Source organism: Agelaius tricolor, unplaced genomic scaffold (assembly GCF_023055355.1).
Source record: "Agelaius tricolor isolate 1412-34295 unplaced genomic scaffold, bAgeTri1.0.p SCAF_5, whole genome shotgun sequence".
NCBI classification, from domain to species: domain Eukaryota; kingdom Metazoa; phylum Chordata; class Aves; order Passeriformes; family Icteridae; genus Agelaius; species Agelaius tricolor.
This window is the reverse complement of record NW_027269265.1, coordinates 6,434,347-6,448,801: the sequence shown is the minus strand read 5'-3', so window position 1 is coordinate 6,448,801 and position 14,455 is coordinate 6,434,347. Positions and strand designations below refer to the sequence as shown.

At 45.1% G+C, this 14,455-nt stretch overlaps 1 protein-coding gene across 12 annotated transcripts in view; it reads right to left on the bottom strand.

The window, feature by feature from the left end:
• Positions 1 to 11,993, bottom strand: part of SYT16 (synaptotagmin 16) — a 115,391-nt gene extending 103,398 nt beyond the window's left edge. For 7 of the 12 annotated variants that reach the window (XM_071426235.1, XM_071426249.1, XM_071426236.1 and 4 more), the window contains exon 1: positions 11,790 to 11,993. The gene's annotated coding sequence lies outside the window, so the exon portion shown is untranslated. Of the gene's footprint in view, positions 1 to 1,437; positions 1,834 to 3,420; positions 3,485 to 5,254; positions 5,443 to 9,821; positions 10,316 to 11,789 lie in introns of those variants that run through there. The other 5 variants (XM_071426238.1, XM_071426239.1, XM_071426241.1 and 2 more) reach the window with 5 other exon arrangements.
• Positions 11,994 to 14,455: the final 2,462 nt, after the last annotated feature.

Genomic DNA, 14,455 nt, shown 5'->3' with positions numbered 1-14,455 from the left:
AAGAGGACTGAGGTCTCAGAGAGGCATCACAATCCCTTAGTCTCCAGCAAACATCATAAAATATTCAATAAGTCAGAGATTTAGGGTTATTCTCTGAAGTTTAGCTGTTTTGCTGACCTCCACATCATCTCTGCTGCACCCTGTCCCACCAACCTTGAGCTTGCACAGAAATTACAGCACATTAAACTCACTCCATGGCCTAACCAAAGCACCTTGAGTGGCGCTGAGCCTGCTCAGGAGATCCTCCATCTCCTTTTCTATTAAAGTCAGAAAAGATCACCTGTCTGCTACAACACACTCTCTCCTGGATGTCACAAACATGGCTCTGAAATCTTTAACTTATCAAGGCTCAGTGTAACCACATCCCTGCTCCCTCTCATGACACAGGGACTTCCCAAAGGCAAACTTACTCTGCAGCTCCTCTCCCTGCCCCTCTCCTGCAGGCTGGGTCCCCAGGAGCACCCTTGGCTCTCTCAGTTTGGGTCTGAGCTTGGCTCCTCTCAGGTGGAAACTGGAAGGAATTTGCTCTTGGCAAAGACCTCACTCTGAGGGACAAGATGTGAACGGACAACTGTGTCCTCATGTTTTAAATGCTTCCCAGTCCTCCTCAAAGTGTTACATCCCTTTGGCTTATCCATCTTCACCTGCACTCCCTTCCCTGCTGCTCTGTCCTCAGAGATGTGCTGCAGTCTCTATCCAAGACAAAGTTGGAAAGATTTTAAGTTGGCCAAATGTACATCACACTGAGTCACACTCAATTAACCTAATCAAGAATTTCTCTAATCAAAACATACGTTTCTGGGCTGGCAGTTTCTGACTCAACCACAATTCATTCAATCTTAAGGAAAAATCATTAGAAAAACCATCTGTTCTCCTTAAATAGAGGAGCTATTTTTGTGTTCATAATGAGCCCAAGTAATTATAAAACAAGTGGAGTGGGTTTCAAAAAGAAAAATAAAAAGAGCGGGTAAGACAGCTGCTACCTTGTGATTATCATGGTGCTAACACATTTCCAGCCATGTGGAGTTCAGGCCTTACACTCCTCACCTTATTATGCAACATGTGACCCATTGTCATCCCATTAGCACAGTAAATGCTACAGGGAGGCACTGGGGGCAGAGTGCAGAAGAGTGAGATTTGGTGAATGAATATTTACATACTAGAACTGAACAGCAGCAGAATCCCAAAGTTAAAGTTCTCAGAGGAAATGGTGACAAGGTCCCACGCAACTGCTATTTTTATGTGCCAAATTCAAGACTTCATTCCTCAAAATCATCAGTCAGTTGACACCTAATCCTAGGGGATCTGACATTTTTTGCATTAAAATTCCCTGGGCACCCACCTGCTCACAGAAACCATGACAGCATGAACCAAAACAGCAGAACTCTTTCATACCTAATCCTCCCCATAACCCATAGCACAGAAACTTCTGCCTACGTTTCCTGCTGAGATCATCCATTACTGAAGAGATGAAGCACCATGTGAGATCATGTGGGCAGCACTTTTCCTTTCCAGCATGGCTACAAGGTGGGCCAGTACAGCATTCACATTCTCTGAAAAAATCCCTTTGCCTTGGATTTTTCTCCTGGGAAGCTGAAAAGCCTCAGAGTAAAGGAAAACAATTCTTATCTCATTTGCTTCTCCTCTGTTTTGCTCATGTGGAATGTGTTTGGAGATTGTTTACCCACAGGTGATTGTTTCAGTGGATTCTGGTGTGAGTTGTTTTGATTCTTTGGCCAGTCAGGGCCAAGCTGTGTTGAGGCTCTGAAAAGAGTCAGGAGTTTTCATTATTAGCTTTTTAGCATTCTGTAAGTATCCTTTCTGTATTCTTCAGTATAGTTAGTATAATATTCTTTAATATATTATAGTATTATGAAGTAATAAATTAGCCTTCTGAGAACATGGACTCATATTCATCATCCCTGCCTTTACTGGGACATTTCCCTGCAAATACAACAGGCCAGCCCTGAGGGGAAGTCCTGGCTTTGCCTAGAGGGATCTGAACCCCACCATCCTCACTGCCCTGGCCTGTGGGACCCTCCTGAAGAATTCTCTCTCAGTACACCCTGCTGGAGCCGCTCCTTTCAGATGTTCAGAGGACCAAAGAGAAAGGCCAGAGGAGCAGAAGCCCATTGTGAGGGAGCCTCCTGACCCAAGGCAATCTTGACTTTTTGCTCATGCTGCAGTGGTTGCTGCTGCCAAGCACAGAGAACGTGGGCAGCAGCTCAGGAGTCTGAAGCTCCTTTTTCCAGCCCAAGAAAGGGGCACATTCTCCCTCTGTGCTGCTCTGCCTCTCACATTGATTGACTTAGAGCAGTCCACACAGGCTGCAGGGCTTCCCAATGTGGTGGTGTTCACAAGGGTCCCAGGACGAGGGAAGTGATGAGAATCTTGACTCCACGTTTCAGAAGGCTGATTTATTATTTTATTATATATATTATATTAAAAGAAAATGATATATTAAAACTATACTAAAAGAATAGAAGAAAGGATTTCATCAGAAGGCTAGCAAGGAAAGGAAGGAATGGATAACAAAAGCTTGTGATGCTGAGAGTCTGAGCCAGCTCACTGTGATTGGCCATTAATTAAAAACAACCACATGAGACCAATCAAAGATGCACCTGTTGCATTCCACAACAGCAGATAATTATTGTTTTTCTTTTTCTCTGAGGCTTCTCAGCTTCTCAGGAGAAAAATCCTGGCAAAGGGATTTTCAGAAAACATCATGGCAACATCCCATGGAGACACCTGGCAGCTCACTGGGTCTGTGGGACTGCTCTGTTTCAGGTCTGACAGAAGTTCCTCATGGACCTCACTGCAGTGTCTGGGAAGGAAACCCTCCCTCAGAGTCCCAGCTCTTGAGTGAGTAAGCCAACACAACTCCCAGTTTTCCATCCTCCTGGAGGGAGGTAGGGGAGTGAAGAGAGTAAAGAACTAAACCAAAAAAGCAAGGAAGCAATGGGAAGGTAAATGGGGAGGAGAGCAGCTCTGGAGATCTGTCCTTGTGCCTTCAGCAGGCAAATAAATGACTGCACAGCCATTGCTGTGGAAGCACTGAAAACAAATGTGCCCACTACAATCACTCCTTCCCCACTTTGAGATTTCCTGTTGGGAATCCTTAAATCCATTCCTTTCCTCTCAAAGGGGGACCTGCAGCTCTGTTCCCAGAGTTGCTAGCCCATTAAAGTCATTTGCTGTTTTTCTTGACTCTGTAGCACTTGGACCCAAGTCAGCACAAAAGAGAAGGTCAGCTTTGTTTTACATTTCTCTTTCTAGCTCCTGGTTTTGCAGGAGAAATATCTGGAAACCAGAGGTGAGCAGAGTAAAGGTCAGTCATGGTGTGTATGCTTTTTGAGACTTAAAACTAGTGATTTTTCAACATTAGCTTGCAGGGTTGGGAGCAAGTGGCAACAATGTCACCTTGACATCTTCACAGAGCCTGAAGGATGTAATTCTTGACAGGACAAGGAGTAGTGGCTTCAAACTGAAAGAGAGAAGGTTTACATTAGATATTAAGAAGAAATTCTTGTCTCTGAGGGTGTTGAGGCCCTGGCACAGGTTGTTCAGAGAAGCTGTGGCTGCCCCATCCATGGAAATGTTCCAGGCCAGGTTGGATGGGGCGTGGAACAGCCTGGCCTAGTGCAAGGGGATGGCAGGGGAGTTGGAACAAGATGATCTTTAAGGTCCCTTCCAACAGAAACCATTCTGTGACTCAGACATGCCTAAACCAATTTTCAGAGTGGCAAGGAACAGCACATCCCCTCTGCCCCACCTGACCTCCACAGCACACAGCCCAGTGATAGAGAGAAAATCGTGAGCAGCACCAGAGCAGGGCACATTGAGTTGTGCCAGCATAGACAGGACAGTTTGAGGGCTCCTCCTGCAGGGACAACTTTCCATTTGTCTTTGCTAAATTATAGTAAATTTACTAAATCTGTCTTTACAAAATTTTGTCATTTTGGACAGATCAGGTCATGTGGCCTGGGTTGCTGGGTAATGAGAAAGGTGAGGTTGCCAGAATTTGGGTTAAATTGAGAACATCATCAGATACAGTCAAGACTCTGTAACTGGGTGTGGGATGTCATGGACATATTTTATGAAAAATTCTTTTGCTGGGATTTTTTCTCCTGAGAAGCTGAGAGGCCTCAGAAATGAAATGTAAACAATAATTATCTGCTGCTGTGGAATGCAACAGGTGCATCTTTGATTGGTCTCATGTGGTTGTTTTTAATTAATGGCCAATCACAGCCCAGCTGTCTCAGACTCTCTGGTCAGACACAAGATTTTATTATCATTCCATTCCTTCCTTTCCTTGCTAGCCTTCTGCTGAAATTCTTTCTTCTATTCTTTTAGGATAGTTTTAATATATAATTTTCTTTTGATATAATATATATAATAAAATAATAAAACAGCCTTCTGAAACATGGAGTCAAGATTCTCATCTCTTCCCTCATCCTGGGACCCCTGCAAATGCCACCACATTGGGATCACTGTTTTCCACCCATGAAGTGTCCCTTACATATGAATAAATGTGTAATTAATGCACAGTTAGGTGCACATCACATGGTTCAGCCCATGACAACATTGGCTTGTGGCTCCTGGGGCCAGGCAGGACAACCACTCTGATACACAGCAGGAGCAGCACAGACAGGAAAACCTGCAGGTTCTCAGATCCCTCACTCTGAACTGCCCCAAAAAACACAGCAGAGCTTCCCAAGAGCAAATCATGGCACCAGAAACACACTCCCATTTGTTTACAGGCTGTCTCCCAACTTCAGCACAAAATGCACTGAAAAGTCTGTGGTACAACAATCATATAAAATCCAAGTAAAACTGGGTAAACAATTATTAATGTTATACTGAAATGCAGGGAGCAAACCAAGCGATTCAAACTGCAGAACAGAACCCAAAGCACTGCTGCAAAATGCTGTGAGCATTTGTACCTCTCACCTCTTACAGCTTCAGTAAAAACTCAACAAGCTTTTACTCTGAGGTACAGCAACAGAACCTCCTGGATTAATTTTTCAGCAGGGTTCCCAGCACATTTGTGTCCCCCACATGATGACCAATGAATATAACTGCAGTGTTGATGCTATAGAAATTATTGAGTCATTTTTGCACCCAGAAAATTAAATAATTTGTAACTCTACCATGTTTCATGGAGCATACACATCTTTTTAAGTCTTTAAAGGCAAGTATCACAACTTTACCAACTAAAATCTACACCTCCATCAAACAACAATAGGTATTTTACCTAAATGTGTAGGTCTGAAGTAAATAATGAGGCAAAAATATCAGCTGCTATAACAAATCTAGTTCTTGTGGCAATGAATAAAAAATGCCTTCTTTCCTTCTATCTGCTCCTCTGGAGAGAAACTCTGAAGGTTTCAAGTGCTGCAAAACAAGAAAGAGGACAAAACCCACCCACACATGAAGCATTTTGTGTGATTTCTATGGTGATTGTGTTGTTCTTCAGAGTTGACTCAAAGTTTTTAAGCACAAAGCATAACCAAGGCATGTTATGCAAAATGGCTTTCAGAACAACAAACCTTCTGAAGTATTTTCAACAAAAGTTATCGATGGAAAATGTTGGTTCCAAAGAGCCACTAGGAAACAAGAGAGAAGAAATACCCACTCTAGAACAGTGCTTCATTTATCAGACAATGCCCCCCTGCCATTGTCTGATAAATCCATAACAAATTCTTTTCTGCAGACAACAACCTCAAGATGCCAATAACTGCCTTTAAAAAGTGGCCCAAATGTTTACCTTGAGATCAAATTCACATTGCCAGCAGGAATCAGCATTGTGTAGATGCCTTCTCTTTGCAGAATCCCTCTCCCCACACTGGTAGAAATAATGCTTGGGAAAGGAGAAAGTGCCACACCCAAGAGCAATAAATTCTTTTAGAAAGCTCTCTTCTTTCAATTGCAGTGAGACACCAAAAGGACCTGAGTAGAATTTGTTACAATTACTGGGTTTTTGTTCAGCCACCAAACATTTTTGTTCCAACAGAGCAAGCCTTGGTTGTCAGGATAACGTGGTGGGAAACATTTGGGGGAATTTTTTTTAAAATTTATGTACATTATCTGAATATGCTCCCTAAACACTTCTGAGATGTAAACCACATTTTGATTTTCCACATTTTTATAAGAAGTGTTAAGTGTTTGAAAACTCTTGTTTTGACCCAAAATAAGTAGTTCTGGCTTCTGAAAACCTGTTGGTTTATTTTTTTTTGTTTCCTAGAGTAACAACAATCATAAAAACACACCTGCCAGCTGTAGGAGTAAGCACTATCTGCTACTCAGGGTCCCTGCACTGCTCATTTCACCAGGGAGCACCACACAGGTGATTCCAAGCCAGAAATGGGGACAGGGTTAATGAAGAGATGCCAGCCAGTGCAGCTGTGACCCCACAAGCAGAGGGATCACCAGTGTCATTTTGTGGGTTTGTGTGCAGGGTGGGCTCTGGGATACCCTCCCAGTGCCCCTTCTTTGGCCAACACTGTCTCTGTCCTCCTCAGCCTGTCAGCTGATGCAATCAGAGACTTTGTTTGGGGTCTTGTCTCCTCTTGGCACTGCTCTTCTCAGGACTTCACAAATGGCATCTTGTCCCCTTCATTCCCACTGAGAAGGCTGCCACAAGGTCACTTTTCCTTGTTTTAACCAAGTCCTGCAACTGCTGATGTATAATTATATTCATTTGTGTAAAATAATTAGTGTTAATATAATTGGTAAAATTTTTATGAAAATTTAGTAAGGTATGTATACACATTTGCTTATATACATAGTGTAATTTATAAAAAAAATTCATGTATCTTTTCTAATCTGTTTCTGTACTAACAGCCTTGTCTTCTTCCTTGCTACAAATGCACTCAAAAATAATCAATTATTATTTTTTCTATCAACTCAAATTTACTTATAAACCATCTATCAAACCCCTCAATTTTAACTGACTGTTTACCCACCCATTGTTCAACCCTCCAACACAAAGCCAATCTATCTGAAACATAAAAAGAAAGTATCCAAGGAGTTCATTCCAGACAGCACAGATAACTTAGCACCCCTGACTGATTAAAGCATGCCTAATTGGATTTGATTACAGCCACTGTCACAGGCTGGGTGTATCTGGTTGATAACCATATTCTCCTCTGATTGGGAATTCATCTCCCAAGACTGCACAAAGAACACTCTGAGCCAAGTCAGAGTGCCTAAATAAGAACCAGCCACACCAGTCTGTAGAGGCAGTGGCTTGCCAGCTCTGAGGCAGCTTAGACTCAGCCCTTGCTGAATAATTGATCAAACTTTCTGTGAGCCATCAACAGCAGATCACACAAAGGGGACACGAACACAAAACCTCTTAGTGACTACTCAACCCCATCAGTCATAACATCAACCTACCTAAGGCCCATCTGAGGCTGCTTTTTCAAAACAAAGCTGCCTAGTGTTTTTAGAAATGTCCCCTGATAATTATGACTGCTTCTCTTAGTTTAAGAGATGTCTCTACAGCTGAGCAGCTCCGTGGAAGGATGTACCCAGAGGGGACTCACTTGTTCCCCGTGTGCCCAGGAAGATAAAGAACACTCCAAGAAGGCAAATAAACATCCAGGCTCCTGCAGATGGCTCCCTGAGGAGGGCTGGCACCATTACCTGGAGCAAAGGCAAGGCTCAGTGCTGCACTTCCCAAAACCTGACACAGCTGGAAGAGCTCTGGCTGCTTCCAGCACATCCTCAGCCACCCCACAGCCACAACACTTCCTCCATAATCACCCCTCTGCACTCAACAGGACCCATTTCATGGTGACAGAAGCAAATTAAACCAGTGCTACAGCCCTCAGTAATGAGGCTACAGGGATGCTTTCAGCTTATGGTGCCTTGCAACCTCAAAAGTATTTGGTTTAGCATGGAGGTGTTTGATAGCTGGTTTGTAAGTAAAGTTGAGTTGATAGAAGAAATAATAATTGATGATTTTTGAGTGTATTTATAGTAAGGAAGAAGACAAGGCTGTTAGTAGAGGAACAGATTAGAAAAGATAAATGAAAATTTTTGTGAATTAGACTAGATATATAAGTAAATATGTATATGTACCTAATTAAATTTCTATACAACTTTTACCAATTATATTAGCACTAATTACTTTAAACCAATGAATATAATAAGAACTCACTTTTGCCTTCAAACCTCTAAAAATGTTATTCTAAGCCTGGCTGTAGGATTCACAAGACCAGCAGCTCTTTGGCTTCTGAATGCTCTCTGCACCTTTGTAACTGCAGCCCAGTTCTTCAGTGAAGCCCTCTCCATCCTCTCCTCCAGGATGTATAAAGGTGCCTATCTTTGTGAAAAACAAACTCTTCTCAGAGAATATAGCATCTCAGCATCCCTGGAGAATATCCCCCCACACCCCTTGAATGAGAACAGGAAGGAAACAGATTTTGAATATTCTCCAATTTACTTTGAGGTCTGACTACATGCTTAAATGTTCTCTCCCAGGGACAGGTGCATGGGCACAAATGCAGGCTCTTTGTGGAAGCACCTGTGTTTCACATGTTTAGGAAAGAAGATGCAAGTGCAATCAATATTTTCCACAAAGCAGACATTTCTTAAGATTTGCTTTCAACACAGCCAGATGTGATGCAGGTCTATTATTAGCAACAATTTAGGCAATGTTGCATCAAAATGAAACAATAATCAAAACCAAAACCAAGATACAGTGACGTGAACTTTCAAATGGAAGTCAATGTACTTCCAGTATTTAGAAACTACTTTGAAGAGTCACATGTATGTTTCCTCTTTTAAATATATTCTCTTGGGAGATCTTTGACTTTAAAATATACAGAATGGTCTTACTATTATGAGGAGACCATCAAATAATGAAACCATTTAGGCTGGAAAAGACCTCTAAGATCACCAAGCCCAACCAGCACAGCCAAACCCATCACTAATCCATGTCCCCTAGTGCCACATCCACACTTCCTTTAAATCCCTCCAGGGATGGTAACTCCACCACTGCCCTGGGCAGCCTGTTCTGATGCTTGACAACCTTTTCCACTATTTTTTTTTTCCCTAATATCTAATCTAAACCTCTTCTAGCACAGCTTGAGGCCATTTCCTCTTGTCCTATTGCTTGTTTCCCACACAGCCTGACCCCCACCTGGCTCAGGGAGTTGTAGAGAGTGAGAAGGTCCCCCCTGAGCCTCCTTTTCTCCAGGCTGAGCCCCACCCCCAGCTGCTCCTCATCAGATTTGTTCTGCAGACCCTTTCCCAGCTCTGCTCCCTTCTCTGCACATGCTCCAGCCCCTCAATGTCTCTCTTGACATGAGAGGCCCAAACCTGAGCTCAGGATTCGAGGTGCAGCCTCACCAGTGAGAGCACAGAGGGACAATCACTGCTCTGGTCTGGCTGCCCACACTGTTCCTGGCATAGCCCAGGTGCCTTTGGCCTTCTTGCCCACCTGGGCACACCTGGCTCATGTTCACTGCTGCCAACACCCCCGGGGCCTCTTTCTCCAGGCAGCTTTCCAGCCACTCTGCCCCAGCCTGTGGTGGCACATGGGTTCTTGTGATCCAGCTGTAGGACCTGGCACTTCACCTTGTGTATCATAAAACTGGGCTTGGTCCATCAATCCAGCCTTCCTCACCCTCTGCAGAGCCTTCCTTCCCTCCCAGCAGATCAGCACTCCCACCCAACCTGATGCTGTCACCAACACACTCAATCCCTTCATGCAGATCATCAATAAAGGGCTGAACAGCACTGGCTCCCACAGCTTTAATTAAAACTGCATTAGAAATGGAGTCAAATGATCCACAGCTCTGTTTGGCACTGACCTGAACTGTGTCCAAGCTAAACTCATTTCCAGTTGAGCTGAAGCCATAGTGAAAACCAAACTTCCTTCACTTCTGATCCTTGAGCCAGCAGGAACAATGAATTATTCAGCAATTAAACCAGAGCAGACAGCTGTAAAATGGATCTCTGATCACCTCAAGTCATCACTGCCACCTCTTCTGGCAGCCCAGAATCACAGAGGGAGAGAGACTTTCTGGCTCTTTCTGCCTTTCTCAGAGGAACAACTCTGACACAAGGACAGAAGTGGGCACTACCTGAGCCCTCAGGATGCCCTTGCTCTCCTCCCAGAGCTCCCCAGACAAGACAATCCCTGGTCCTGCTGATGGTGCCACTGCTCCATACAAGTACAGGAGAGGCTGGCATCTGCTGAGGTTGGATATAAAGCCAAACAGAATAATACAGATTTTCCCACTTCAATAAAAATCATAGTTTAAACCTAAGTGGAATTTAATACAAATAAACCGAGTCCAAGGAATGCCACTTTATTCATTTTAACATCAGGCTTCCCTCCAGTTTTTTTCATTTCAGGTTATTATTTCTCAATCAAAATATTTAGCAATTTTCAAACAAGTGAGGAGTCAACTGTCAGACGTGGATCTCTGCTATAAAATCTAGCTCATGGAAGGACAGATTCTGCAAAAGTGTACTAATACTACTCTAAACAAACCAGGTTAGTTGCTAATTCTGCTAAGGCCACGCTGAAGCACCAAATGGCTCCATGCTGTGGAAAATCCACAACTCCACCCATCAGCTGGGCCTTGCCTGGGATGACCCTTCCTTAGGGACACAGCCTCGAAAGAAAATGAGGAACAGCAAACACAAAGGAACATCACCAAATGGCAAAAGGGGGAGAGAAATGCCACTCCTGATTAAGTCCAATCTTTTTAATAAAAAGATCAAGCATAGGATTTTTTTCCTGAGAGCTTGCACACTGCTGTATGTCATTCTGGCATCTCTTAAAGGCTCACGTGATTATTTTCCCCAAAGCTGGCAAAAGATGTAGCAAAATCAACCCAGCAATCTTCAGGAAGCATTGGAGTTGTCATTTTTATAGTAAATCAGGAGGAGACTGCCAGGGCTGTGTCTAACAGCAAGAGTTCAGGTTCAGCAACTCACCAGGGATGTGATCTGAAATATTAAGGGAAATACCTGGCAGCAGCACCACTGTCACAACCATGAGCTGAGCCAGGGTGGGTCAACAACACCATCAATCAAAACAACACCCTCATCACTCAAAAATCCTCCCTCAAATCATTTCTATTATGCTGTGGTAAGAAAATCCAACAACTCCCAGGCTCCCAGACATAGACAAGTCCCCCATGATTACAAGAACACCTGTTCTTCGTCATTATCTCAAAACCCAGCTTTCCTGTTCCTTTATTCTCCCTGGAATTGGTGTCTGTGCACAGGAACCCTTTCGGCAGGAAACACACGGGCGGCACAGCCCGGCCCCGCTCGCTGTGAGACCCGCACTGGGCAGCGGCCGAGGGGCACCGCCCGCAGCCGGCCCGGGGAGGGCACAGCGACCCCCGAACCCCCTCTGCCACCGCGCCGGGCCCCACGGCGGAGGCTCCTCACCGTCCCAGGGGCAGGGCCACTGGAGCTGGGCCCGGCTTCCCCCTCCCGGGTCCGTCAGCATCCCTCAGTGCCCCGCTTCCATCAGCATCCTGCATCCCGCAGCACCCCTCTCCCGCCAGCATCCCGCTCCCGCCAGCATCCTGCATCCCGCAGCATCCTGCATCCCGCAGCATCCCGCTTCCATCAGCATCCCGCTTCCATCAGCATCCTCCTCCCCGCAGCATCCCCCTCCCCGCAGCATCCCACTCCCACTCCCGCAGCATCCCGCATCCCGCAGCGTCCTGCTCCCATCACCATCCCGCTCCCTCTCCCATCAGCATCGCGCTCCCCGCATCCCGGGCCAGCACCGGGCACCGCCCGCCCGCACTCACCGTCCGTGGCCATGGCCGGGCCCGGCTGGGCGCGGAGCGGAGCCCGCGGGAGGCAGCGCGGAGGGTGCGCGCCGGTTCGGCCCCGCTCGGTTCATCCCCGCCCGGCGCGGGCAGCGGGGGGAGCCGGGCGCGGCCGCGGGTCCCGCGGGGCTGCGGGAGGGAGCGGCGCTGCCTCCGCCGGGGCGGCACCGGGAAACGGGGCTCTGCCACATTTCACCCCAAAATGCGGCCGGGGGGCTTGGCTGCGCCTCCCAAAATGCCGTGCCGTGGCTATTCATGGTGCTCAGGACTGGGCTGAGCGGCTGGCAGCACGTGTGGATACAGCGGGATGGACAGTGACAACTCCGGCCCCGTGTCAGAATCACCTGCTCAGCACGGTGCACCGAGCCTGTCTCTCGGGTTTAATTGCTACCTCACCTTTCAAAACCCATTTTTTTAATAACAAAAGAGCAAGCTACTCCCCATCTCCAAGAAGCCTTAGCAGCTGAGGGTTATGTCTTCTTCTGTCCTGCCTCATTTCCCATATTTCCCAGATTTACATTGCTGTGACTAAAGAGGAAGCAGTTTGGTGTCTGTTGGCTGAAAGGTAATGTTCCTTTGATGGTTTCTCTTACAGCCAAACTGTGTCACAGCATAGAGAGTGACCCGGGGCTATGAAGTTGGTGAAAGGCCCAGAGGTGAAACCACACAAGAGCAGCTGAAGTCACTTGGTCTGCTCAGCTTGGAGGAGACTGAGGGGAGAGTTTATCACAGTCTACAACTTCCCCTTGAGGGCAAGAGAGGGGCAGGCACTGATTCTTCTCTGGTGCCCAGTGACAGGACCTGAGGGAATGACCTGAGGCTGTGTCAGGGGAGGTTTAGGTTGGATATCAGGAAAAGGTTTTTCCTCCAAAGGGTGCTCAGGCATTGAACAGGCTCCCCAGGGCTCTGGTCACCAAGGCTGACAGAGTTCAGCATTTGGATGAGGCTTTCAGGCACAGGGTGTGACTCCTGGGATGGCCCAGGCTGGGCCAGGAGTTGGACTTCTATTTTTGTTGTAGGTCCCATTCATCTCAGGGTCTTCTAAACTCTAAGTGCTAGGAGAAACACAGAGCTCAGCACATTTTTAAATTCCTTGTAGCTGATAAATTCCAGGAGTTCCATTTCCAAACGTTGGGCTGCACATGGAGGAGGGAAATATTCCATTATCTGGCTTAATCATGTGCCCAGATTTGAGGACCAAGATGAAAATGGGCTGAGGAAGCCACTTAGCAAGCTTTGTAAAATCTAAACAGGCAACTCCAGATGCAGAATGAGCTTCAGAATGAAACATTCCAGACAAGAAGGGATAAAATACCAGTGTCATTTGAAGAAACCTGCTCTGCAGGGCTCATGTGATGAGAGAATACAAACACTCTGCATAGAGTCCAGTTACATAAGATATTTAAGTATAACACCAGAATAAACCTTGAAGTATCTTTTAGTCCTTTCGGATCAGGTCTACCTTTAGAATCCTAGAAAAAAAAAAAAAAAGAAAACAAAACCAACAACAAAAAGAAAACAGACTGCTTTTGATTTAAACAGACTGCTTTTGATTTTAGTCTGAAAAAGAAAGGTTTTAGAATGAATGGAACAGTCTCTCCAGCTTTGTAACTTGTCTTTATGCAGATGGTGATGAATTAATTTTTCTCTGTGCTCACTACAGTAGAGATGTGCAATTGGGAGCAACACAAATTCACTTAATAAGAGAATTTCGCAGAAAACAATCTGGCCTTATAACAAACAGCAAAATCCCTTTTACTGTAGGATTCTCCAGTTATTCTGGAGGTGATACCTACATTGACACTAAGCTGTACCCACAGAGATCTCCACTGTCACCCATGGCATTTGGAATTTTTTCACATCACTCCCATATTGCTATTTCAACTTCAGTTTGAAGGCTGCAAAAACCTCCAGGTTGAGCACAGCTGCTTACAGGAGCATTCCTGAGCTGGTATTTGAGCTTCATTTGTCCAGTCTTTTGCACTTACTTTGATTTAATTAGATCTTGTTGGTTGCTTTAATAAGAAGAATAAAAAATATATTGTATACTTTCACTTAAACAGTTTCCAGGTATTCAATAAAAGACTGGACATTGTACTCAGGGCCATGCTCTGATCAGTCAAAAGTTGGACTTGGTGATGCCAGAGGTTTTCTCCAAGAGAATTGATTCTGTGATTCTGTAAACTGATGTCACCTCCTGGTGTTTTAGTTGTGTTTTGTTTTTCATCACCCACATTATCCTTGCAATCACTGGCTCCAGCCTCCACTAAGAGGATCTTTCACCTTTGCCAAAGAAATTGTGATTATTTTTGGATGAACAGTTGTGCATCTACCTCAGAGAAGCTGCAGCCAAAACACATTTATTCAATTTATTTCTGAAAACTGTAACAACATCCAGATACACACTGTCATATGGCCTCACTCCTATCCACCAGCACAGCTGGAAGTTAGGCTGGCATCACAGAGATTGAATTTCCTTGCAGACTTTAACCACTGCATAGCTGAGACTACAACCAGGAGAGAATTTAGATCTCAGAAAGTCTACTACTACTACTATTACTATTTGGATTTCCAGAATTATCGTTGAAGGGTTTTTTTTTTAATGACAGCTGCTTGCTTCAATGAAGCATTTTAGGAAGTCCCTG